Below are 13,425 nucleotides of genomic sequence, written 5' to 3' on the forward strand. Positions count from 1 at the left end.
TACCCATAGAAAATGGAAAGCTATAGAAATCCCAAGAAGCTCATTCTCCTGGTTCAGATAAAAACAGTAGAAATCACAACAGCAGATTCAAGACCTCCCTCCCCACCAAGTACAAACAAACACATTTGCAATGCCATTAAAACAGGCAGCTTCTAAAAATCTGATACTAGTGGCCAACATTGCCAGCTCCCAGAATTGTTAATCATGTTAGCGAATGAATCATTCACTAAAGAGATCAGGGCTGGTATTCTGACACTAATTCCCAAGATGCAGAGTACAAAGCTGAATCATATCTGCTGTTTTTAGGTGACTCTGACTGCTGGGCTGAAAGTACCAAGTTTTGGCAAAATACCAAATTTCTCTATTCTGTGCCTGAAGGTTTATAGTGCAACAACAAGGTTATGCTTTTGTTGAAATTTAGCTGGAAAGGAAAAAAAATTTTTTTAAATATTCCACATCTACATGCTCCGAATTTTATAGAAGTCTTTATGACTGTTACTTTGATGTATATGCCAAACAGTATAAACCATGAAAGGCAACACTGCTAATGAACACGAGGAAATTTATGTAATTGTAATAGCCAGTTTGGCTAGTTTTATGGGTGTGTGTACATTTAATTTTGAGTTGAGCAATGTCCAATTTGGCAATAAGATAGAATAATATGAGTCTCTCTGCTTGTTTGTTTTAATTACTAACAACCAGAGAAAAACTATTCACAGCGGCCAAAAGAATTAAAATCAGAAATACACTCTACTATTTGCAGACTGCCAGTAATAGGCCTCAAATGGATGTCGTTTATTCAGGAGTTGCAAAAGTCAAGAAGGGCAAATTTGAAGCTGTGTTAAGTAAGGAAAACATATACAAGCAGATGTTAAGTTTTTTGAGGCATGAAACAACTTTTCTTCCAAGCTGCGAAAGAAGTCCCAATAATCATTCACTCAATGGTATTTGTGTGCTCATGGGTCAAGTCCTGTTCTAGGTGCTGAGGATACCCCGATGAACCAGTAAACAAAGTCCTCTCTACACAGAGCTTATGTTCTAATAAGTCACACATGCAATAAACAGACAAACAATTAAAAGTATAATTTCATGTCATGATAAGTGCCATAATAATAGCTAGATAGCTAGTCAGTGAATGGTTCTCTGAAGAACTGACATTTAAATAGAAATCTGAATGGCATTCAGGGGAGGGGGTGTGCAGCCATGCTGGAATCTAGAAGAAGAACATTTCGAAAAGAGGGGAACAGCAAGAGTAAAGGTTTTGAGGCAGGAATACACCGTGACAGTTCAAAGAACAGCAAGAAGCCAGTGGGGATGGAGCATAGTGAACAAAGGAGAGAAAGGAAGGAGGTAAGATCAGAGGTCTTGGTGGAGGGAGAGGTGTTCATACAAAGTCTGTGGGATGTGGAGAGATGTTTTGATTTTAATCATGAGAGCCATTGAAGAGTATTATGATTTCGTGATATTACTCTGGTTTCCGTGTGTGTTTAGAAGCTCAAGAATAAAAGCGATGAGCCCAGTTAAGAGGTTATGAAAGGAGTTGGGCAAGAGATAATGGCAGCTCAGAACTGGGTGTTGCACAAGAGCAGTACAAAGTGCTCAAATCCAAGAATGTAAAGATGGAGCCAATAAGACAGGCAGTAGATTAAGTTTAGGGATGATAGTTTTCCCTAAAACCATGTTCACTCATGGTAGTATCTCATGGTAGTATACCATACCTAAAACGATGCTCAGAAATATTTGTTAAATGAACAAACTGATCTAAGAGTCAGAAAACATAAATCCTAGTTCCACTCATTTACCATTTTTTTGGTAACAGTTCTTTGTATCAGTCTTACTTTCAGACACCTGTGATGGTCAGAGAGACAATAATGGGCATTGAAATACCTTGCCACAAGCTGCTCTATTTACAATAGCCAAGACAGGGAAGCAACCTAAATGTCCATCAACAGAGGAATGGATAAAGAAGATGTGGCATATACAATGGACTATTACTCAGCCATAAAAAAGAATGAAATAATGCTATTTGCAGCAACACGGATGGACCTAGAGATTATCATACTAAGTGAATTAAGTCAGACAAAGACAAATATCATATGATATCACTTATATGTGGAATCTAAAAAAACGATACGAATGAACTTATTTACAAAACAGAAATAGACTCACAGACATAGAAAATAAAGTTACAGTTATCAAAGGGGATCGGGGGGAAAATTAGGAGTTTGGGATTAACAGATACACACTACTATATAGAAAATAGACAACAAGGACCAACTGTATAGCACAGGGAACTATATTTAATATTTTATAATAACGCATAATGGGAAAGAATCTGAAAAAGAATGTGTGTGTATATATATGTATAACTAAACTGCTTTGCTGTACACCTGAAACTAACACGACATCGTAACTTAACTATATTTCAATTTTTTTTTAATGGTTAAAAAAAAAACAAACAAAACAAGAAATACCCTGCCACAGCTTTCAATCTGCAGTCACAATCAGACAGTGATTATACTAGCCCAGGTTGGGTTTACATGTAGGTATAAGTGAAATAAAAGTTGTCCTTCCTCCAGAGCCCCAATTTTTACTTAGATTTTATTTAATAGGTCCCCCATTACCTATTAAGTAGAATTCATACTCCTTGGCCTGGCATTTAAAGTCGTTCATGATTGGGGCTTCCCTGGGGGCTCAGTGGTTAAGAATCCACCTGCCAATGCAGGGGACACAGGTTCGAGCCCTGGCCCGGGAAGATCCCACATGCCACGGAGCAACTAAGCCCGTGCACCACAACTACTGAGCTTGCGCTCAAGAGCCCGCAAGCCGCAACTACTGAGCCCACATGCCACAACTACTGAAGCCCGCGTGCCTGGAGCCCATGCTCCACAACAAGAGAAGCCACCGCAATGAGAAGGCTGCGCACCGCAACGAAGAGCAGCCCCCGCTCGCCGCAACTAGAGAAAGCCCGCGCATAGCAATGACAACCCAACACAGCCAAAAATAAAAATAAATAAGTAAATAATTTGTTAAAAAATAAAATTAAATAAATAAAGTCTTCCATGATCTATCTCCCATCCTTCTTACTTCAAATATCCCCCTTCATATGCCCTATATTCCAGTCAAAATGAATTGCTCTTTTTTAAGCCCTCCATTTTTTTTTCTCCTTCCCTATCTTTGCCCATGCTGGGAATTTCCTGCCCAACCACCTTCTATTCATCTTTCACAAGATCCAGCTCAATCTTCATTACCTTTTCCTTGGCAACCTCTCCTTACTTCAAACCTATCCATAACACTGGATTCCTAAAAACTGCCACACTAGAAACTGTAGGGCAAGTCTTCCCATCTGTCAGTCATCTCATGATGTGGGCAAAGAGCCTTGCACATGTCATTGGCTAACATATGTTAGGAAAAGCCAAGACATGGGCTTTTCTTTTTTCACTATCTCCATCTTAGCACAAAGGGTTTGGATCAATGCTTCACTAAACTCCACTCTTCATGCAAAAGTTAGAATAAAACAATCTATAAGAATAATCACAGGGAATTCCCTGGTGGTCCAGTGGTTAGAACTCTGCGCTTCCACTGCAGGGGGCACAGGTTCAATCCCTGGTTGGGGAAATATCCCGCAAACCACGCGGCAAAGCCAAAAAAAAATGAAGAATCACAGACCAATTTTCTTAGCCTTTCTGAAGTCATGGGTCTTAGCCTAAGTCTAGACACAGGCTTAGACGTAGCCATATCTTTTTCAATGCAACAGACACCTTTATGGTCTTTGTAAGTTACTTGACCTCAGTTTTCTCACCTGTAAAAATCTGAGTAATCATTATACCTACCTCACAGGGTTAGTTAACATAGATAACAGTGTCTAGCATATGTGTTTAACACTATCATCTATATCAGGTCTTTTCTGAAAGGGGAGGAAGCCATGTAACTGACAACTCACAACTGTTGATAAAGATGAACATCTTTCTGTTTGGTAGTCAGATGTTGTCCAGGCAAGAAGAGAGTGGAAAACACCTGAACTTTGTCTTGCAGCTCCACCCCACTTTAGAACCTAGCCAGTGATGGACTTAAACACATTACATAGGTCTGTGAGCCGAGCTATCTTCCAATGACCCCAAATGTCCACCCTACCTAGAGTTCCTGCTGTATAAGTGGGCACTGCTGATGGGCATTCCTAGTGACTCATAAAACACACACACACACACACACACACACACAATCAGTCAATCAGTCAATCAGAGGAGGGCAAGAAAGATCAAAGGGAGAAGCTAACTGTCTATGGCTTCTATCATGATGGCTCTCATAGGTCTTATCGGCAGAAGACCCATGACCAGAAGATTCCCATCCCACTCTCCTTGGAGCTCTATCGCCAGCATTTCTCCCCTCCACCATACCATTTCAATACTCTGGAATCCTATACAGTACACCACCTTCCAGGAGATATGTTTAAGCCACAAGATAAAAGATATCCCCCCATGGATGAGTCACTCATACTATCTTGCATCAGGGAATCCTTTTAAAGGAGGCAGCCCACCTCGCTGCAGGGAGCACGTATTGTCTGATTTCATTCTCCTGCTTTTGCACTTAACCTCCTCTCATACCTCAGGCTCTGAGAGTTCTTCATTCTAGATACCAATTCCTAATATCTACACTTCAAACAACTCCTGTTTTGATGATGATGATGATGATGATGATGGTGATGATATTGAACACTTACTATGAGCCAGAGATTGTGCTCAGGGCCTTATAAATATAACTCCTTACAACAGCCCAATGAATAAGGTATTATTATTATCCTCATTAACCTCATGAGGAAACTGAGGCTTCGAAAGGTTATGTAACACAGTGAAGTCACATAGTTAGGAAGTGGCAGAGCCAGAACTTATATCTAGAACAATCTGGCTCCAGAGCCCTTAACTTTAACCAGTTTGATCTACTTTCTCTCCTTGGATGACCCATTTGTACTCACATCTTGATCCCAGCCTGCCTGCTGACACTTTAATTTTGCACATCCCTTGGTTTGGGCACATTTGGCACATCTAGTAAATTCTCTTGGATCTAACAAGACAAAGAAGTGTACCTTCTGATTTCTCCATCAGGGAAGATGGACCAGACAATGAAACAGAATTAGAAGTTGGTATAGAATATTACAGTGTTGTATATATTCCTGGGCTACATTAAACTGAAGCTTGGCTAACTCAACAGATGTCTAATATATTTCTCTTGCCCACATCCACTATAGAGGTAAAACAAACAAACAAACAAACAAAAACTATATAATTCTTTCCCAGTCCCTTTTCAGACAAGAGTTAACATTTGACACAGTTCTGACCAATGAGAAGTAGGAAGTTTACAGGTCAGGGGTGGACAACCTTCTAAAAAACATTTATTTTCTTCAAAAAAAGGAAATAAGATCACCAGTACTGACCCATTCCCCTGCTTGCTGCCTGGAATACAGATGTGATGCCTAGAGACAATGCAGCTATCTTGAGACAATGAGTCAGCAGGACAATACAGAGGATGGTGGAGCAGAAAGTTAGAAACACTCCTGGATTTTGAAAACATTGTTGAACCTCAGCTCACCCACTTATTAAACATAATTAAGCATCCTTATTGCTTAAGCCTGTAAGTCAGCATACTTGTAGCATAAAGTATTCCTTACTGATACAATAGTAACAATAAATGGTTTGCATTACATATTATGGATTCAGTCATTTCTTATAAATCCTTTGCTAGCTTCTAAATATACTAAGTTAAACTAAACCCTCTAGAAATGGGCTAGGAGGAACCTAACATCCTTACTATAAAGACTCCAGTGCCATGGGAGGGCAAATCCTGGTAATCAGCCCACACAGAAGGCAATCTGTTGAATTGTATATGATACCCAGAATAAAGCAAAATAGAAGTTCAAACAAAAATGGTCACTTCTGTGAAGTGACCAAACAAGCCAAACAAGCCAAACAGTATCATCATAGGGAAAAAAAGTAGCAATAATATCTAGCACACAGAACCAGAAACCTGGGTTCTGATCTCAGTCTTGGGCATATCATTTAAGCTCTCAGGGTCTCAGAAGCCTCATCTGTGAAATAAGAGAAGGGACCAGATACTTCTTCAAGCAAAGGCAAATCTAGAACACTTTCATTCTTTGATTCTATATATTTTCCCACTCAAGGTGAAAACATATGACTTAAGGATCAGTAAACTTTCCTTTTGTCTACAAAGAGTATGGAATTACAACCTCAGACCTCTACTTTCTAGATACATTGAGTACAAAGGTAAATATTCCTCAGCAAATTATGTGGTAAGAATTATGGCAGAAAGATCTGCTGACAGTATACATCATTATCAAAAGCACAACATAATTATAAGACAGAATGAATGTTTACTTCATTTAATGGGTTCGGTGACAAAGCAACCAAGGACTTCAGTTGCTCCATATCAAGGCAGGCACCACTTGCAGAGGTGACCCACTTGAGAGGTTACATAATTAAAATCAAATCTGCCCAAAGGCCATCTCATAAACTGATTGAAATTTTCCTTTGCTACTTTTGCCATGTTACCAGTCCTCTTCCATTCACTCATCCCTTGCCCCAAACCAAATTAATTTCATCTCATTTTTTCCCCTTAGGTCACTGCCCTCTGCTTTCCAAGGTGGTGTGATTAGATTACCAAATAAACTAATTTTGTGTTATTACGTCAAAAGGAGAATTCTAGCCTCACAGAGAAAGTTAAATCAAGGGCAAAAAATGATAGCATTTACTTGAGTGATAAATCCAAGAAAATCAGAAATCCCAAAATTCTAAAATCCTGTTATTCAGTTCTCCATATTCTTTCTTCATATAACGTAACACAGTTCAGCTGAATCTGTAGCTATTGAAGAGTTTTTATGTTGAAAGTGGTTTGCCAGACACTATAAGGGGCTCACAGATGAACAACACGTTCTCTGCTCTCCAGGAGCTTACAATTTATCATGGTAGTTACATCAATACATCAATTCCTCAAACATATGGCAGTCCAAAAAGCAACAGGGAAATGTTAGGAAGAAGGAATTAATTTCAACTGAAAAGGCTTCAAGGAAGAATTTAAAACTTGACATAGACAATGGCTCGTGTTTATATTCTGTTCTGAAATATGTTTTCTAGTGTCTGAATTGTCAAACTGTCTAGAACAGAACTTAGATTAACAAGCAATATACTATTTTGGTGTTTTGGATGAGTTGGCTAGGATCTTCAGTGCCAGAGCAAGATTCTCTTGGTAGTTCCCTTGGTCTAGTGGTTAGGACTTGGCGCTTTCACTGCCGGGGCCCAAGTTCAAAACCTGGTCGGGGAACTGAGATCCCACAAGCCGAGTGGAGTGGCCAAAATAAAAATTAAAATTTTAAATTAAAAAAAATGTTGCTTTTGTTGTGGTCATCCATTTACAATGCTTGGTGTCAGTTTATTTATCTTTTGTAAAAATAAAATACAGTGTGTGTGTGTGTGTGTGTGTGTGTGTGAAAAAAATAAAAAATAAAAAATAAATAAAATACTCTATTGTTAAAAAAAATAAAAAATAGAAATAAATTAAATTTAATTTAATTTAAAAATAGATTCTCTGAAGGAAGTAGATTCTGCCTTCCTTATGGCTGCCCTCTTGCCTTCCCCATACCACATAACCAAGGTAAGTAAGGAGCGAGGATCTGGAACCCACAGCCAGGAACACCAACAGTGGATACAGAGCCGAAATGTGCTTCGGCCAATCCCGGCACCATCCCTTCCGCCACTACCTAATCCTACCGGTGACAGACAGCAAATCTCAACTGTAGCAGCAACTCCTTTCCTCTTCAAAGATTCCTTCTTCCTCCAGCTCCCACCTCCTACCCTCCTCCATGCCATCCAAGCCAGCATCCTGCCCTTTCCTTCTGAGATCCTTCCTCCCAATGCTTTGGTGTGTCTGCTTTGACAAAAAAAGAACATCATGTTATAAAGTGGGCCATCTGACACAGGCAGTGAGCCGCCAAGGAACTACAAAGATCTGTTTAGAATCATGACCACTTAGCAGGCACGCGGCCATTAGGACTTTACGACCATTAATTAGTTTATCCTCCCTGACCCCCTCAGAGGCATCCCTTATTATCTTCATCTGACAAATAGAGCAAAACTAAAATGCAGAAAAATCGACTAATTGACTGAGTGACAGTAAGGGGGGTGAAGATGGCAGCAGACCATTAAAAAGCAAGTCCTATAAGGAAACTTGAAGACTCTGCATACATGCCTTCTTTTCTGCAGCCTATTAGTATCCAAGATTTTTGAATCCAGAACGAGATTATTAGAGATTCTCTAATTTACCCGCCTCCATTTCCTAAACCAGAAAATTAGAGCCTTCTGAGACCAAGGACTTAATCAAGGTCACGTTGTGACCAAGCGGAGGCGGAAAGACTCCCCCCACAGGTCTCCTGGCCCCAGATCCGGTGCTTTATCAGCCTTGAGGAAACCCAGACCCACAGACATGAAGTCACACAACTTGCTGATGGCAATGCTGCATCAGAGCCCCAGGAGAGATGCAAGAACACGTGCGTGTCCATTTTCTGCAGTGTACAAAGGCCAAGGAGGCAAGTGGTAACTCAAATCCGCACTGCACTCTCTCAGCCAAGCTGTCTGCTCTGGGAGAGGAGTAGCGTCCACCCAGAAGAAGGGGCATCATCTGCCCACAGGGCTGTTGCCACCCAGAGGGGACACCTTCTAACTTGCCCTGAGATGCCACATAGACGAGCAGCAGCTCTGGGCCCGGGTCTCTTGACTCCTCTTCTAGGGCTGAATGGGAAAGATAAGCTGTCTTTGGCATATGGAAAAAGGAAAACCAAGAATGATACCTGGCTTCTCGTTCCTATGGCATTATCGTGTATCCAGAAGAAGGCAATGCAACCATATTGCCTGGCTAAAAAAGTGCTAGGATACTTGATCCTGCTCATAATCTAGCACACTCTAAATGTAGCACAAATGATTCAACTTTATATTAATTAAATATGTTTTGGAGTTTTGTAAATGCTTTTTGGAAAATGTGTGCCATTGGTCTAGGTCTTGTACAAAGGAGGATGCCAGGATACATCTTATAAAATCATAAGGAGGTGCAGTCTCCTTTGTGTCTATCCTGCCTTGACTGCAACTGAGCCTTTATCCAGCTAAGACTGGAGGTGGGGAGAGAGGACAGGAACCTGTACCCATTGGCTCTGGAGGTAAAATTGCCAGAAGATAAATTTTTCCACCTTGGCTAGAGGCCTATCTACCCACTCTTTTCTAGAACAGATCAATGCTGCAGTTGTAACGCTTCCAGTGGCTACAGCCTCTATGACAGTGGTTGTATGGGATCTGATGGCATCCAAGCCCTTCCCTCTCCGATGCAGCCTGAATCTGCAGCAGTGCAAGCTGGCAGCAATGCTCTCGTAAGTGAACATGGGAAGCGACAGTGAAGGGAGGGTAAAAGGAAGCTGAGATTTCTACCTTGGCCAACTGGGTACCTGGCAGTATCAATGACCAACACGAAGGAAGGAGGAAGAGGGGAGTTTCAAAGTGGAAGAAAATGAATTCTGCTTTGGAAATATTGATAACCAGCTGGGAAATGTAAGTCTGAAGCTCGGAAAGATGCACAGTAGAGCCAGAGGGGCAAGGATGGTCATGCTTCTTCAGGACAGCTATCCCGAGGGTTCCTTCTCTTTATCTTTGCATCGTCCACAGAGCCCATCATGTTTGCCAGAAGGAAGAAATGGGGGCAGGGGGATGGGAAGCAGGAAGACCACTTTCAACTGTTTTGATGATCAAGTATTATATCACAAACCACCGCAAAGTTAGTGGCTCAAAACAACAGCAATTAATTATTTTTCACCATTCTAAGGGCTGGCTGGGCGATTCTTCTACTCCCTGTTGTGATGACTAGGATGGCTGGAACATCCAGAATGACCTCATTTCACACGGCTGTCAAGGGGTGGTAGATGCTAGTGGGAGCACAGCTGGGTCTGTCCGCCAGGTGACCTCTTCTTCTCCATGGACCTTCCTCCGTGGTTGCTTGAGCTTCTTCACAGTTGGCAGCTGGGTTCTAAGAAAGAGCCTTCCAGGAGCATAAACCTAAATGTGCAAATGCTCATCAAGCTTCCACTTACGTGATGTCTGCTAATGTCATTTTGTCCAAAGCTACTTAAGTAGTCAACTGAAATCAACGTGGAGGGAAGCCCACAAGGACATGAATATGCGTGGTTCGTGGGGGGCCACCCAAGCAAGAGTCCACAACAGCTTCTGAAGGAATTGAGGGCTCTCATTGCCCCTAATATCACAATTAGACTTTTTAAAGTAGGATTCAAAATCTGATCCACTCACATTTCCACATGAGCTCTCAGCTCTGGACAGACTAGACTTTTTAGAATCCTAGACTCTGGGATTGGAAAGAATCCCAAAGTTCACCCATTGCACACACACACACACACACACACACACACACACACACACCAGCCTCAGTCCCACCCCTGGGACTTTGCTCAGACCCTCTTCTTTTGCTCCTTCTGAAATCTAGCCTTTTATTTTCTTGTATCCTGCTCTAGGATCAAAACTTTAACTCTTCACGCTGTTCTTCAAAGAGGCTTTACATGCTCAGGTCTTTCTGATTCCACACAAAGTTCATTTTGTTCTTAGGGAATGAATAAAGGAAGTTAGGAGTAACAGAAAGGCAGATTTGACGTAGCTCTGGCTCTGGAAACAGACCTAGGATTGAACCTTGGCTCTGCTATTTGTTAGCTTGTGACTCTGCACTCGTGTTTTGTTCTTGTCTTTTCTCTGAGCCTCAATTTTCTTGTGTGTAAAGTGAGGACTATAATAATAGCTACTTACACTGATTACTGGAAGGGTTAATGTGATCATGAATGGAAAGTGTTTCACATGACGCCAGACACAAGGTGAGCACTCAGCACATGTCAGCTCTTTTTCGCTGTGAAGTCAAAGATATGTGAACAAACTGAGAAAGAATAGACTTATATATATGTTATATATATGTAACATATATGTATAACGGAATCACTTTTCTGTACACCGGAAACTAACACAACATTGTAAATCAACTATACTTCGATTTAAAAATAAAGGGGAAAAAAATCAATGAAAACCTCAAAAAAAAAAAAGATATGTGAACAAAGAAGTTACAACAGGGCTCTCAATGCAGACAGACTTAAAAAATAAGGGGTGTGTGTGTGTGTGTGTGTGTGTGTGTGTGTTAGGCAGCAGGGGAGTAGGTGCAGGATTTTTCGGTTCAATAAATGAAAAGTCAAGGTGCCTAAGAGGCTAAAGTCAGAGGTCTAATGACCTTGTCCAAACTCAGGTTTTGTTTGTTTATTTTTGTTGTTTTCCATTGTTTCTGTCTTTTAGTTCCGCTCTGCCTTCCTCACGGGTGTAGTTCTGAGGCTCCCCGTGGTGGCGAGTTGTCAGCAGTATCACTTTCCTGGCTTCTCATTGTAAATCCTGGGAGGAAAGAGCGTTGAGTCTCTCAGAAGTCTCAGCCAAGGAATCACTGCCTCTAACTGGCCTTGGTTGGCTCACAAGGCCTTTGCTGAGCCATCAATCCCTGTGGGCAAGGGAATCTGGTGATCAGACCACCCGCTCAACTCCCGAGCCCCCTCCTGAGTTCTTGGGTGGAGAGTGTGAGAATGCGGTGCCCTGGAGTGCATCAGATTACTACGATCAGAAGAATAATTCGGGGGGGGGGGGGAGGACAATACACTTCTACAACCCTGTAGACCGCAGCATTATTTCTAATGGTAAAAACTTAGAAATTACCCACAAAAGAGTTTAATGAATGATAGAATATACCTATGGGAATCTAGGAAAACAGTCATTTTAAATGAAAATTTGAATGATGTGGGGAAATTAACAACCTGTTCAGTGAAAGAAGCCAGAATATAAATACACACACACATACACACGTTACAATCCTTAAATGCTAACAAGGAATAGAAAGTATTGCAGGAGTACTGAGCAAAGCATCTAACCCCGCTGAGCCAGAGAGCAGAGGAAAGAAGCATGCTCTGAGGACGCTAGAATTACGTAGAGCACAGCATGATTAGCTAATCGCCCCGGATATAAACCCAGAGTCCAGTGAGAGGTAAGTCAATTTTCTTTTGCCCATCTATATTTTTAACATTGTCATAGTCAACAAAAACCTCCAAGACATGCCCTGAGCATGCATCTGCCTCCTTTTTTTCTCATCTTCCCAGAGAAAATGCATAGAAGACATCCAATTCCTATGTCAGAAAGAGGCTCCGGGGTTTTTTTTGTTTTTTTTTTTTAAAGATTTTTTTTTTTTTTTTTGATGTGGACCATTTTTAAATTTATTTATTTATTTATTTATTTATTTATTTTTGGCTGTGTTGGGTCTTCGTTTCTGTGCGAGGGCTTTCTCTAGTTGCGGCAAGCGGGGGCCACTCTTCATTGCGGTGCGCGGGCCTCTCACCATCGCGGCCTCTCTTGTTGCGGAGCACAGCCTCCAGACGCGCAGGCTCAGTAATTGCGGCTCATGGGCCCAGTTGCTCCGCGGCATGTGGGATCTTCCCAGACCAGGGCTCGAACCCGTGTGCCCTGCATTGGCAGGCAGATTCTCAACCACTGAGCCACCAGGGAAGCCCAGCCTCCGGGTTTTTATAAAAGCAAAAATTGTGTGCCATTTCTACAGGAAAGTTCAACACTATACAATGATGTATGAAGTAGGAAAGACACAGGGAGATTAATAGGAATTGGGGATGCCCCCAACCTGTGTTTGTCACCCTTCTGCTTCTGAAACTTTTAAGGATTCCTCCTCACACTCACACATAAAAATAGCTCTTCTATTATCCATTAATGGGGAAATATATATAGAGAGAGAGAGAAAGAGAGAGAGAGAGCAAGAAGTTATGTGACTTCAGTAATGCTTTCGATTTTATTAATTACAATACATCCACAATCTTTATTCTGTTGAAAAATAACAACACAAATTATGTGCTTGGCATACATAGAGGTCCCCAGTTCCTTGCCAGTGTCCATGCTATTGGGTGAAGCTGGTAAAACCTATGCAACTCCCAGAAATTCCTAAAATTTCCTAAAAATCCTCTTTAGACGCCCTGCTACCCATCCCCCGATTTCCCTCTCAAAACACTTGGGAAAGTTCTCTCCCTGTCTCCACACTGTCCCAGCACTCCTCTGGGGCCGCCCGCTCCTGGGATGTTCAGCCTCCTGTTCATCAGTGTTGTGTCTCTCTCTATTTTTATCATGAGAGGCAGCCCCTTTAGAATTCTCATGGGAAAAAGTCCTCCACATCACTACACTTGATTTCATTTTGATGCCTCTCTCATGGCCACCTCTTTCCAGTTACAATTTCTCAGCTCTTCCAGGTATGTAGGGCTCACCAACCTTTTCTAGGTTCATACTGGAT

Source organism: Eubalaena glacialis, chromosome 16 (genome assembly GCF_028564815.1).
Source record: "Eubalaena glacialis isolate mEubGla1 chromosome 16, mEubGla1.1.hap2.+ XY, whole genome shotgun sequence".
Lineage (NCBI taxonomy): Eukaryota > Metazoa > Chordata > Mammalia > Artiodactyla > Balaenidae > Eubalaena > Eubalaena glacialis.